The sequence below is a fragment of the Balaenoptera physalus genome, assembly GCF_965194825.1.
Source record: "Balaenoptera physalus genome assembly, chromosome: 5".
Taxonomy (NCBI): Eukaryota; Metazoa; Chordata; class Mammalia; order Artiodactyla; family Balaenopteridae; genus Balaenoptera; species Balaenoptera physalus.
In genome coordinates this window covers 95,494,736-95,509,809 of record NC_138884.1, presented here as the reverse complement: position 1 = coordinate 95,509,809, position 15,074 = coordinate 95,494,736, and the positions used below count along the sequence as shown (strand labels likewise).

The following is a 15,074-nucleotide window of genomic DNA, read 5'->3' as shown; positions in this document are numbered from 1 at the left end:
ATCAGAGAATTAGAAAAAATAATCTATAAAAGGAACTCTCTTCCCATTTTTTGATTGGATTGTTTGTTTTTTTGATATTGATTTGTAAGAGCTGTTTGTATATTTTGGATATTAACACCTTTTTGGTCTCATATTTTGCAAATATTTTCTCCCATTCCATAGGTTATTTTTTTGTTTTGTTGATGGTTTCCTTTCCTGTGCAAAAGCTTTTAAGTTTGATTAAGTCCCATTCATTTATTTTTGCTTTATTTATTTATTTTTGTCTTGAGAGACTGATATAAGAAAATATTGCTATGATTTATGTCACATAACATTTGCCTATGTTATATTCTAAGAGTTTTATGGAATCATGTCTTATATTTAGGTCTTTAAACCATTTTGAGTTTATTTTTGCATATGGTGTGAGGGAGTGTTCTAATCTCACTTTTTTACATGCAGCTGTCCAGTTTTCCCAGCATCACTTATTGAAGAGATTGTCTTTTCTCCATTGTGTATTCTTGCCTCCTTTGTCATAGATTAATTGACTGTAGGTGTGTGGGTTTATTTCTGAGCTCTCTATTGTGTTCCATTGAAGACCTAAATAGACATTTCTCCAAAGAAGACAAACAGATGGACAACAGGCACATGAAAAGACGCTCAACATTGTTAATTATTAGAGCAATGCAAATCAAAATCACAGTGAGATGTCACTCACATTGGTCAGAATGGCTATCATCAAAAATCTACAAATAATGAATGCTGGAGAGGGTGTGGAGAAAAGACAACCTTCCTACACTGTCGGTGGGGATGCAAATTGGTTCAGTCACTAAGGAAAACAGTATGGAGGTTCCTTAAAAAACTATAATTAGAGCTATCATATGATCCAGCAATTCCACTCCTCCTGGGTATATATCTAGAAAAGAAGACAACTCTAACTTGAAAAGATACATGAACCCCAATATTTATAGCAGCACTATTTACAATACACAAGACATGGAGATAACCCAAGTGCCCATCAAAAGATGATTGGTTTAAGAAGATGTGATATATATATACACAATGGAATACTACTCAGCCATAAAAAAAATGAAATATTTCCATTTACAGGAAAATGGCTGAACCTAGAGACTATCATACTAAATAAACTCAGAGAAAGACAAATATTATATTGTATCACATATATGTGTAATCTAAAAAATAATACAAATGAATCTATATACAAAACAGAAACAGACTCACAGACACAGAAAACAAACTTATGATTACCAAAGGTGAAAGGGAGAGGGGAAGAGAGATGAATTAGTAGTACGGGATTCACAGATACAAACTATTATACATAAAATAGATAAGGCACAAGGATTCACTGTATAGCACAGGGAACTATATTCAATATCTTCTAATAATATATAATAGGAAATAATCTGAAAAACATATATATATATATAGATATATATATATATATAACTGAATCACTTTACTATAACCCAAAACTATCACAATATTGTAAATCAACTATACTTCAATAAAAAGAAACTCTCAAGGATATTGTATATTGATTATATAGAATAAAACATTATCTTATTATTTTATACCATTAAAAAAACTCATACAATTTACCTCATTTAGTTTCAGTAGACCCCACCTTTCTTTAGTTTGTTTGTTTATAAGCAGCTGTAATATAGAGAGATGGGGACAAAATGGATCAGAATCAGAGTTAAACTATGATAGAATCTTACCTGGTACAAAAGTTGTCTTTAGAGATTAAATAACCAAATTGTCTTATCCTGAATAAGTCATTTTTTAGATAAAAGAGAACAATAAAAACTTTAGGCAATAAGTGATTTTTTTTAACCTGGACAGTGAAATCATTTTATAAAACTTTTCATTCATAAAATCTGACTTTCTGTTATTACTAACAGGATGAGGGCCCCAGACCAAGGTCTTTTGGGATTTCCCACCCCAAGTCTATATGATAATCATCTCTGAAGTGAAGAAAAATACAGTAACAAACTCTCTACCTTGTAGATATTTATAGGTATAGAAGTATAAACAAGGTCCAGATATATTTACTTTATCGTGATCTGTGAATTGCATTGATTTTTATAGCTGGAGTTCACATTTTTAGGGATGAATGTGTTACAAAGAATTGCTGAATATATATGCTATGCCTCATCTTTAGTAGTCTCCCAAACTTTATAGAGGAAATAGAAAATGCCAATTGCACACTAATTTAGGTCTGGTTTCCCTGAAATAATAAATGGTATTTGTATTCACATGCATGCAACTTATTAAGGAAATGCTCCCAAGAAGTCAAGTTAATTTTGACAAAGTCCCAGTTTCAGCACTATTGCAGTCCAGAAGGGATTTCTGGAGCTTAGTTATGCCTTAGTTTGTTCCATTTGCAGGGAGTGTATGTGAGGATTAGGATGGTGATGTGGAAACCGTCACCACCCAGACATCTCCTTATGCCCCTCCGATCTCTTTGTGTTGGGAGAAAATGGTTCTGTAGCTTAAGGGTAATCATTAAAAGAAAAACATAGGCAACTAGGGACCCAGAGATGGGCACACAGAAGTGATGACATTTCCATTCCCTGTGTAAATAAATGATAGGGATAAGAAATGCTTTTTCTGTCTTGAAGGAAAGAATGATGCAACAACATACTTACTGATTGTTCCTGTTTTTACCCCCAGTGACTGGCACAGTGCATGATATATAGTAAATGGCTAGTAAATATATGTAGACTAATTAAAAATAAACACACCCAGACACCCACACACAAAACTAAAAGGACATAGATAATTAATGAAGCTTTCAAATTTGCCTAATTTATACATCAAAAACTTTTGAATCACAATATTATAGTTGTACCAACCTTCTACCAAGAATATCTCACATAGGATATGTAATTGAATGAAAGAATATGCAGCAACTTTTTATTTCCTAGCACATTTTCATGTATCTCTTCTGTACTTGACCCTCCTGTTGATTTGAAAGGAGACTTGCTCAGCAGTGCTAACAGCAGAGGAATAAAAGTGTCATGAAAACAATACTCTACATTTTTAAGTTGTTAATTCAATACCTAAAGGGGAAAAAGAGAAAAGAGAGAAGGGATTCTGTTATTATCCTACACTGACTTTAAATACAGCAAAACAACAGTTTTCCACAATTATCTTTACTTTCTTATAGTTCAATGAGTTTTCCTGGAAGACAAAATACTTTTCCATATGCATTAATGTTAATTCATAAAGCAATTTATATGCACCAAACACTTTAAATTCTGTTTCTCCTCTTCTTCCTTAATTTTTAAATTAATTCCTTTTCTTATTCTTTCTTTTCAAATTATACATATATATATATATATATATATGGAGTATATATAATATAGTAGTTGTATAAGTTGTAATAGTAGGCAGTTTTAAGCAACACGCTAAGCCTAAGATGTTGTCACCAGGAACCTTATAATGCCATTTTAAAATATCTATTAGAAATAGGTAAAAGTTTCTCTCTTGATTTTTGCTTTTAGATGTGGAAAAAAAATCATTTCAGTGCTGTGAACTTAAAGGCTGATTTTTTTTTTCTTCTGGTTTTGCTTGTGACATTCTCTAGAATATAATTTTAAACTCATAGAGGATTGTAAACTTTTTGACTTGAAACATTTGCCTTTGATGCATCCCTAAGTCTAGATAATGCAGACATTTGCCTTTTGACAAGTTATCTGTAAAGCTGTATATACTCTAATTATGGTGCATGATATTTGTTAATGGCTTTATTTCTTTAACATGGCATCTAGCATAGAGCTGGGAAGAGAATTATCACTCAAGATACACCTATAGCATGACTTTAGTAAAAGTTTACAATGTCAAAATAAAATTGTTTAGTACTTCTTTGGATATTTCAAGGCATTATAAACTTAAACTATAGTAAGAGACTTGAGAAAGAAATATTTACATATCAGTTCCAGTCACTGATAAAATTCCCTTTATATTTCAAATAGAATTATTCAAGGTGAGATCAGAATATCCCTTCTCAGAATTGATAAAATATTTCAATGGATAAAAGTATAGATGCTAAATGCTAAATACTTGCTACTAAAATACAGTCTGTTCATGTTACTTCCTGCCTTAAAATCCTTTGGTGTTTCTTCTTTGCTTTCAGGATAGAATAAAAACATCTTAAATTGTCGTATAAACCTATCTACAATTGGACTCTGATTTCTTTAGCCTTTTGTCTCACCACTCACCCCTTCAAATTCTTGGCTATAACTGTTTTGAATTATTAACTCACCAAATATTCCATAATTCTGCTTCCAGCCCTTGTAAAACATGTTCAGTTATCCTTAACTATCTTTCTCTTCTCTTTCACTTTGTCCTTATCTACAAATTCCCTAGGTTCCACTTTCTTTCCAGTAATTGTCCTGCAGATATTCTGAAATGAGGGTCAATGTCTCTCTTGTGTAGTCCCACAGCATCTAATATTTGGACAGATGGTAACATTTCAACGACCAAAATTTCCTATTACCTTGTCTGCATTGCCCTGCTAGACTATAAAAATCTTGAACTAACTAATTGTACCTCATTCATTTTTGTATCCCCAGCAAATAGCAGAGTGTAAGGCACTCAATATTCCACAAATAGTATATATAATTTCACACACACTCACACTCACAATTTACTACAGAGAATGATGAAATTATTTTTATTCTGATGTGCCAAAGAAATTTATATGTGAGAATGCTAGGTAGGCACCTAGAAATAATTTTATGTGGCCAGCTAAACAAGTGATCACAGCACAATATGACAGTTACTGCTACTTATTCAAATATATGCCAATCCTAGTGAAATTTGAAAGCATTTTTAGACTTACCATATCTGTTCCCTCTTTTCCTCATCCAGAGAGAATTATCATCTTTGACAAATCAATTGATTCACCTTTAATTCAACACATTATTTCATATTATTAACAGTACGACAATGGTTAAAAATGTATAAAACAATTCTTAACAATAAAATAAATTTGATTTGTACACTTATTATGGAAGAATTAATCTACTGATACTCATTATGGAGATTTAATCTACAGTCCCAATGAGGAAATATTGTCTTGAAATACAACTATTATACTGAGATATAAACTCAATCTCAATAAAGCCTCTTCGTTTTGGTTTCAATAACTATTCACCTTCCGTCAATGAAAATTCTTTAATTTTCAGTCCATGATCTATATCTAAATATATGTGACTTCTTCCCAGTGAATTTCCTCTGTATTCAGCTAAATTTTAGTTACATGTGTAAGTACTATTCCTCTATTGCATAGTAAGTTGTACTTTTTACCGATTTATTTTTTTAAATAAACCACACATAAAATAACTGTATACATTTATATTTATAAAACTGACTCTGCTTTATTTGGGTAAATATTCACAAAATATGAATATGGATTTATTATGTTTTGAGGTTAAAAAACAATTTATGTGTCTCAGTCTCACACAGTCACTAATTCCTGAGGATCAGGTGCTATCTATACATACCAGTGTCTGGAAAAGGATGAGTTCAATTAATATTTGCTTTAAAAATGAGCACACACGGTAAAATGTAAAGAGGGAGGAAACAATTATACCTTCGTTTGACCAGTAGATGCTATATTGTTGTTTTATATTCAATTGCTGAATAGTTGACCTGTATAATATGATTTTCCAAATAACTGGAGGAAAGAAAACTGCAAATTCCCTATGCCATTCTTCTTTCAAACTTCTTTCTCTTTTGAAAGGTCAAAGAAAATCACTTATCCCAAACTGTTTTACTGCAGTTATTAGAGTATGTGTTTTATGGAACGCTCTCTTTATGTGAATTTGAAGATCGACAGTTTGACCAAGGAAGTGTATTCCAAAAATGAAGAGTTTCATATGTAATTTAAATATGTTTTCAAAACAAAGCAAAAGTCTTTACTAAGTTCAGGTACCCTGCCCCAAAATATAAAGTACCTAACACTAGGACTTGGGTGAAGTGTGGGAAGGTGGTCCCAAATTCTTTATGATAGTGTGTTTTATTGAAAACATACTGAATGCCTTCCAGAAGCACTCAATTGAAAGATGAAAGACTCGGGCATTATCTAAACCATTTCCATTTGCTAACATCAGAGAGTTGTCCCATACTTCTGGGCCAGAAGTTTCACCAGGGTCTAGAGCTTCAGAAGCCTTGGGTCCTGGGGCACATGTGGAAAAACTCACAGATATGCTTGAGGTTGATACTTAGAGCCAAGGTAAATCAGTACCTCTGGCACAGTTGAGCTGAAATCAGAGATTGCCCAAAGGATGTGACCCAAAACACCTGCTACATGAGTTTTCTGTAGAACAGACATAACTCTAGGTTCTTGGGATGTATCAGTGAGTAATACAAACAAAACTCCCAGCCATTATGGATCTTCTATTCTGGTAACAGTAAAATGTTCAAGCCGAATTGAGTGAAGACTTGTTTAAATATATCCTCTTGTTATTTGATTGAGATTTCAAATTATAAATAGTTTGCAACATTTCACAATAAACCTTTCCCTAAAAAGCATTTACCTCTATTATGACAGTGTTTTCCTTCTGGGAAACAAAGGAAATTGCACTGATATTCAGTGAAAAGAAATAACAGTGCTAAGATATTACTATTAAATTACGTATGAATATCTTCATAATTGGAACATAGCATGTTTATGCTGATATGAGTATTTATTGAAAACAGTAAAAAAAATTTTTCCATATATAATATTAACAGTATCTTTCTTAAACTAAAAATTAGAATAGTGTGTTTTTAAATTATTTCTTTTGAAGACACATATTCACACTTCTGCACATGAAATTTTATAATTGACAACATAAGCAAAAAATACTACATTTATCATCTTAATTTGTCACTATTTTCCACAGATATTAAGCTTCATAAATGGGACTATCATAGTCAAGTGTTTTTCATGACAGGAAAAAAGTGCTAGTTCAGATACCCAAGGCAAATTATAAGATCCACCATGAAGATAGGATATTTTTATAATTACCTGAAATAAGGAAAATATGTTTTTTAATCTTGATGTAATTGTTTCAATAAACAGATCTATAGTCTATCTTGTATCTATTGTTCCTGTTCCAAAACACTCAGACATTTTTTTTTTTTTTAATAAATTTATTTATTTATTTATTTATTTTATTTATTTATTTTGTGTTGGGTCTTCATTTCTGTGCGAGGGCTTTCTCCAGTTGCGGCAAGCGGGGGTCACTCTTCATTGCGGTGCGCGGGCCTCTCACTATCGCGGCCTCTCCTGTTGCGGAGCACAGGCTCCAGACGCGCAGGCTCAGTAGTTGTGGCTCACGGGCCCGGTTGCTCCCCGGCATGTGGGATCTTCCCAGACCAGGGCTCGAACCCGTGTCCCCTGCATTGGCAGGCAGATTCTCAACCACTGCGCCACCAGGGAAGCCCCCACTCAGACATTTTTGACCAGCTTGTTAATTTGCTAGTGCCAGTATCTAGGAAGTTACATAATACTGAAATACAATTCAGTTTAGCTACTCAAAGTAGGTAGAAAATTGGAATTAAAAAAATATATATTATTTATTTAAAAAGACGGTATGAGATCTTGAAGTAGTGATAATTTCAATACTCCCTTTGGAGAAGCAATTCCTGCTTTGGTTGTGCAGAGAGAAAGAGACATCTATTCATAATATTTGGACTAATTGCACTGCTTCCTGTGGCAGGCAGTATTTTACAGAGAAGGCCACAACAGTAACCTCCATCCCACATTGTGACTTTGCCATTTTTACACTGGATCAAGGGAACTCTTCATCCCTTGAATGTGAGTGTATCTATTGCTATCTTGTAACCAACTGAATGTAGTGGAAGAGATACTGCTTAACCTTAGAGGCTAGCTCATAAACAACAGTGGAGCTTCTGCCTCCTTTGATCAGATAGATTTTGGAGCCCTGAGCTGCTATATAAGAAGCCCTACAACCCTGCAGCTGCTATGGTCTGAGAAACCCCAAACTAGCCCATGAGGAGAGATCATACAGATAGGCTTTTAAACTAAGTAAGAGAGAAAGAGAGAGAGAGAGAGAGGGAGGGAGAGAGAGCTGCCTGGTAAATTTACAGATGTTCCAGCCTCAACTCCCCCAGCTGTTTCAGCTCTGGCCTCTACTTGAATGCAATTACATGAGGGACAGCCAGAACCATCCCCTGAACTCTTTCTGAATTCCTGATCCACAGAAACTGTGAGAGACAATAAAATTACCGTTGATGTTCTAGGGAGATAACCAAACTCGTCTTAGGAGAGTACCGATCACTTTCTCATTTGTTTAAATTATGATTTCCACTGTGCCTTTACCTCTATAATAGAGAGCCCTGACTATGATTAGTGCTTAATATATATTTGTTGATAATTTAATTTTGTGTGAGGGAACTATAGATTTGTACCTAAAATTCCTTTAGATACTTGATTCCAGAAAATCATAGTTTATCTCTACACAGAATTGGGAATATAGATAGATGGATAGATAGATAGATAATGTATCTTATTTACTTTCTTCATCATTAGCTAAAAAGATGCACAAATTGCCTATTAGAATATTGGCCTCAACTAACAGAAAGAGTTTTATACAGATAAATGCATAGTTTGAGTCAATAAATCAATACATAGAAACTTTAAATGTTTTCATGATACTATGATGTAAGTAATTTCTCAGGTCATTGCTGGATGGTTTAATCTTACTTTTGCAACTTGCATGGGAATATCTGAAATTTATATTTCAAAGCTTAGTAACCAAAATTGCTATTATAAAACAAGCATAGCAAGACATTAAGGAAGGAAATTCAAGAAATATAAAGCAACCATAGTGGGTAAAACCCATTTATCTTACATACAAACAACAAGGCTTGATTCTTCCTTTTGATTATGCATGAGGGCCTTGCTAAGGCACTGACTTCTATGTTCTTCCCTTTGGATTGCCCAGGGTCTCAGTCTACATACTTGGGAAAATGGTCCAGAGATTTTCCAAAATATAACTCAATTGACATGCCACCTTTTTTTTTTTTTTTTTTTTTTCTCCAAACTTGTTCTGAACTCTGTTTCTTGAAGTACAGTCTTTCCTTTCTCAATTTCAAGAAATCTACAAGCTACATGTCAGCTTTATCAGCTATTCTTTCTGGTGTACAAATCACTCCAAAACTCAGGAGTTTAAAACAAATGCCATATGATTTTGCTTATGAGTCTACGGGTCATCTGGTGGTTTTGCTGATGTAAGTAATTCCCAGTTGTCAACTGGGTTTGTTCTTGTGTTCCAGTCGATTGAGTAGCCTCACTCGCATAATTGGTGGTTGGTCTGCTATCAGCTGGGACTATGGAGAGACTACGTGTCTATCATTCTTCTCTAGGCTAGCCAGGACTTCACAAGGGGATCACTGACTGAGTTCTAGGTCAGAACTGGCAAGTCCCTTTTGCTGCTTTCCATTGGCCAGAGAAAATCAGAAAGCCAGTCCATATTCAGTGGGTGTAGAAACAGACAAATACATAGACTTCATCTGTCAAAAGAAAGAGCTTTAAAGCCATGTTTCAACTGAGCATAAATACAGGATGAGAAATAGTTGCATCATTTTTGCAAACATTCTACCATAAGTCTAGTGGCCAGCTAGGTGTCACTTTACCAAGAGAAAGAAAGAACATAATTGCTTTCTCAAGAGTCACTCTCTGCCTCTGGACTCTTTCTTTTTATTTGTTATTCTCACTAGACTTACTTTTATACCCACTGTGATATAAAGTGATGATAACAAAAACAACAACAATAATACTAATAATATCAGTTAACATTTATTGAATATTTACCATATGCTAGTTATTATATTAAATTATTTACAAATATTATCTAATATATTCCTTCAGCAATTTAAAGAAGTAAATACAATTATTATAATATAAAATTATGAATGAATAAGCATACATAATTTTTGTTTATTTTTTATTATCATTAATTTCTCTCAGAATAAAAGCAAGCAGCTGTGCATTGGCACGTACATAGGATGTACATAGTCTTGCACACAGACAATTCTTTGATTGCATCTTCTGTTCTACGCTTCTGTCACTCCACTACAGAAACTCTGGCCTCGTTGCTCATCCCAAAGCAAGACAGACAATACCCCTGTGCACTGTGCTTTCCATCCACCTGGAGCAATTCTGTCAGGTGGCTGCATGGCTTCTTCCCTCACTTCCTTCAATTCTTTGCATATACAGTACTTTCTTAATGAGGTCCACCCTGACAATTTTATTTACTATTTTAATCTACTCTCCTACCTCCATTCCCCTAAACAGTCCTTCTCTGTTTTCTCCCATGACTTGTCACCTTCTAGCATATTATAAAATATACTGCTAGAACTGAGGTCAGTAAACTGTATCAATAGGTCAAGTCAAGCCTAAATTCTGTTTTTGTAAACAAAATTTTATTGGAACATAGCCAGGCTCATATAATTATGTATTAGCTACGGCTGCTTTTGTGATACAATGGCAGAACTGATCATTTGTAATAGGACTCAGAAAGCTGAAAATATTTACTATATGAAACTTTGGAGAAGAACTTTTCTGATGCATTGTCAGAATGTAAACTCTAGGAGGGCAGGGAGATATTCTTTGTTCCTTGATGTGTTCCAATGTCTAGAAAAACAAATTAATAGTTTTTGAATGAATGAATTCTCCAGCCTGCTCCTCTCTAGTATACATCCATACACTAATACTGTTGTAAATACTTTGGGCACAAATCAACATAACATAGGAGGGAGAATTTTGAGGTGGACAACATAACACAGTTTAAAAATATTTTCAAATACAGTATAAGTTTATTATATGACCTGATAGATACAATTTTTTTCCATACTAGAGTTTGCTATTGGGAGATTTTTCTGATCTGTATATATTGATATTTTCCCCCTCAAAATTATTATCCTTGCAAATCAAATTAAAGGGTCATCTCTTTTTGTCAAATCTTTTTCCAGTTACTTCAGTCTAAAACATGTAATATCTGTTTAATTTCTATATCTCTTGATAATTCAATTATTGGTATGAACATTTTGTTATTTTCTAACTTAAGTTTTCCAGATATAGATATGGTGCTCCCCCAAGTAACCTTTAAAAACTGGTTTATTAAATGCTGGAATTTTGTCTTATTTTTCTCTGTCTATAGTGACTAACTTGAAATTTACTAGTTATTCTACCAACATTTGATTTTACTGTAGTGTAAATTTAGCTCTGCTAAAAATAATTTTGAACCTGCCAAGTATTTATCTTTATATATAGAATATTATACTTCTTATATTTCTTGAAGTGGTAAAAGCAGCCAAATATATATTTTTAAAGTATCATTAGAAGTCCCTCAAAAAGAGAACTTCTCAAATGCCCAGCCTTCCCTTTCTTTATCCAAGGTGTAAATATCACATCCCAGCCTTTTTCATTCTACTTTATTTCAAAAAATATTAAAAAGTGTTGACATGTGAGAGGTGGATACAAGTTTTCATTTGAAAAACCATCCAACCTTAGAGCAGAAATATTATCTCACATAATTAGAGGAGTGAATTAAAGTCAGGACACATATGAAATCAAAATTAGTTTTAAGCTCCACTATAAGATGTGTTGTATTCATTCGTTCAATAAGCATATTAAATGTCAATTTGTGCAGACTTTATTGTCAGTCTCTGTGGCTACAAAGGTAACTAACATTTGGTCCTTAACATCAAGGAACCCAAAGACATGGAGATGTGGGCAGACACAGAGAGCTACCCATGAATTCACATTGAATTCTACATTCAGATGTGTATTTACAAGGCTTACATGGGCTTGGGTCAATCTATATTGGTAAATATTTTACAATTAAGCTTGTTCTTCTGTTTGCTCTTTATAACCAAACATAAGGATTAACTTTATATGTTTTTTTTTTCTAAGTTTCCTATACTTTCATCAGTTTCTAAAACAATTTTTGAAAGGCAGTGTTTGGAAATTTCTATAAAAAATTCATAAAATATCTCTCACTTTTAAGATAATTCCTGGAACTACACAAATTGATTTAACAAATAAAAGACATATATATTTTTCTCCTCTTTTGAAAATTATTGCTTAAAGAAAATTCTTAAAGAACCTGCATTCTCTTAATACTATTGGACATTGTCACTTTTCCTAATATACTGTTCCCTGACTATCTTTGCTTTATGTGTTCTCTTTGTATTCAATACAATTGTTATATATAACCACTATGTTACATCTATATAGTTTTCTGTGTGGTTATATAACCATCTGTATACAGGTCATCTTCATAATGATATTTTAGATCTCATAACAGCAAGAAACATGTCTTATTTGATATCACTCATCATCCCTAAAAAAGTACTTTATTAGATACTCAAAAATATTTTAAATAAATGATATTTAAAATTTTTTAGATCAAAAAAGAGATTCAATTGCTATTTTATTTTCACCCCCTACATTAACAAGCCTTTAACTGGCAAATTTCTCATCACATAGAATTTAGTAATTTCCCATAATTATGTACCTTGAGAGGGAAATTCTGTATTCTTATTCTTAACATAAAAACTGAGATCTCAGTCTTTCTAGTCTTCCACTAAAATGTTTAGCATATAGTACATGCTTGAGTCTTAGTTGAACCCATGTTTGCTTTCTCTGGAAGACACTTCTATCAGATATCTTCATCCTTTGTTCACTCATTTCTTTCCAAATTCTGTTCTACATTATTTTATCAGGAAGAGTTTCTTGGCCTATTTTATATATAAAAAAGCAAGCCAGTTCTCATATATTTATTTGCCACATCCTCCTGCATTATATTTTCTAATATCCTTAATGCTCTCTGAAGATATCTATCTATTCATCCATCTATCTATATTGTCTATTTATCACTCCCACCTCAAGAATAATACTCTCATGTAGGGTAAAGTTTTTTGTCTGTTTTCAGCCTGCTGTTCCTCTAGTGCATCAAACAGTATCCAACATATAGTAGGTATTCAATAAATACCTTTTATTCACACTGACAATTACACATTTTAAAAGTAATATAAGTAATATTGAAATATCTTAAATATGGAATATGAATAATTGATATTTTACTATTTCTTAAATGTTAACTTGTTTGTAATTTATTCTGTCAATCCTAAGTGCAAAAATATGTAAATAAAACATACTTTAATTTTACTATTAATTTAAAATTATAACAGCTATTTTTAGCTCTTATTTGAAAGCAATACTGAAAGTATAAGTATTCTAAAGTTTTGCACTATACGTTCATAAGTGACTTATAAAAAATTAATCCAACTTTTTTAAGAATATCAGGATTTCATTTCCATGAATTCCTACAAGATACCTGGAAGAGATCATCTCATTCTGTTCAAAGGAGTATCAAGACAAAAAGTTTTTTCTTTTTTGCCCTAAACTCTCTAATTAATGGGAGAAAATTAATGATTTTATTGGAGATGTTCATCATTAAATTAATCCCTAGAATTTCAGTATTTTATAAGGGAACTGCGAGAATTCTTATTTTGGATTTAAAAAGAATATATGCAGCTGAGTATGTTTGTCACTATTCCTTCCAATGATTCTTCTAGTACCCATCTTTCTATTTTGTAATGAGATGAGGTTCTTTAAACACAGAATAGGAAGGAAAAGACATATTTAAGAGCCAACTAGTATTTTTAATATATTTTTACCTGGTAACAGAATCTTCTAGAGAAAGGGTCTACTTAACTATGCAGAAGTTGGTAGCATTCTAGGCACTATGTAAACCACTGCTTTAACTAGGGCCATGAGTTGATTGAATCAGAGTAGGCACTTGACTCAATGGGATTGCAACCAATTTATTAGATGAGCATCTACCTGAAAGAGTTGTCTTGAGGAATTATCAGATCTTTCTCTTGAAGAGGTAAAACAAAAAACACAGAGACTTTTAGAAAACAGTGATAGATATTAAAACAGTGTGGTTCATTGATTAAATAAAGGTTTTGAACCCCTACTACATACCAAACTTTACTGAGAACATAGTAATGAACAAAACAAAAAATGAATTCTTTGCAGCATGAAATTTAGATTCTAATGAAGACAGAACAATTAAGAGATTGGTAAATTAAATATTAAGTATGTCAGATGGTAATAAGAACCACAGAATTAAGCTGAACAAATAAGGGAATTTAATATGATGGCAGAAAGCATGACCTCTGGATTTCCTTTATGAGTCATATCAACATGCAAAAGTGATCACTTGCTTGGATGTAAAATGGTCAAATGTGTGATTACATAGTGATTCCTGGACTATGGCCAATTGCTTGGCTAGATCATCAGGAAGGTAGAAGAAACACGAAAATTAGTAACAATTAAATTTAAGAAAAAGATATTTGGATATACTTCCCTGAATGGGCAAAAAAGTGAAAAAGTGCCCCATGTGAATGTTGACCAATGACTGACCTCAGCAGAGGAGGATTTTAATAACCAAGTGGATAGAGTGACTCATCTTGTGGATACTAGTCAGCCCCTTTCCACAGCCACCCCTGTCATCCCGAAATGGGCTCATAAACAAAGTAGCCACGGTAGCACCAAGGACTCTTGACTATGTCCACTGCTGTGTGCCCAATCTGCCAGCTTCAGAGACCAATGCTAAATCCCTGAAATGGCAACATACACTGAGGTAGTCAGTCAGCTCCCTAGTAGCAGGTTGATTACATTGAACTGCTTCTGTCATGGAAGGGACAGTGTTTTGTTCTTATTCAAATGGACACTTACTCTGTACATTGAATTGCCTTCTCTTCCTGCAATGTTTCTCCCAAAACTACCATTTGTGGACTTACAGAATGTCTTATCTACTGTTGTGTTAATCTGAGTAGGGAACTAAGTCTTCCATTAGAACATATTTAGATGAGCTGCAGGGTGTTAAAAGAGCATCCTCATGTTGGAAACTAATGTTTTAAGAACAAATCAAAAGTGTAGTGTATAGATACAAGTGAGTAAAAGTTTATAGATGATTTAAAACATGAATGAACCTTATAAGCGAATTAGGCTTTCAATAAATTGGAAAAATAATTATGAAAGTTGA

The 15,074-nt window shown here is 33.1% G+C and overlaps 2 long non-coding RNA genes across 2 annotated transcripts in view; both read right to left on the bottom strand.

Moving 5' to 3' along the window:
* The window catches only part of LOC309662159, a 43,243-nt gene extending 36,087 nt beyond the window's left edge, over positions 1 to 7,156 (bottom strand). Inside the window, exon 1 of the long non-coding RNA XR_014264549.1 lies at positions 7,119 to 7,156. This is a non-coding gene — a long non-coding RNA (uncharacterized lncRNA). The remainder of the gene's footprint in view (positions 1 to 7,118) is intronic.
* The window catches only part of LOC309662143, a 455,958-nt gene that overhangs the window by 397,116 nt on the left and 43,768 nt on the right, over positions 1 to 15,074 (bottom strand). The window lies entirely within an intron of this gene.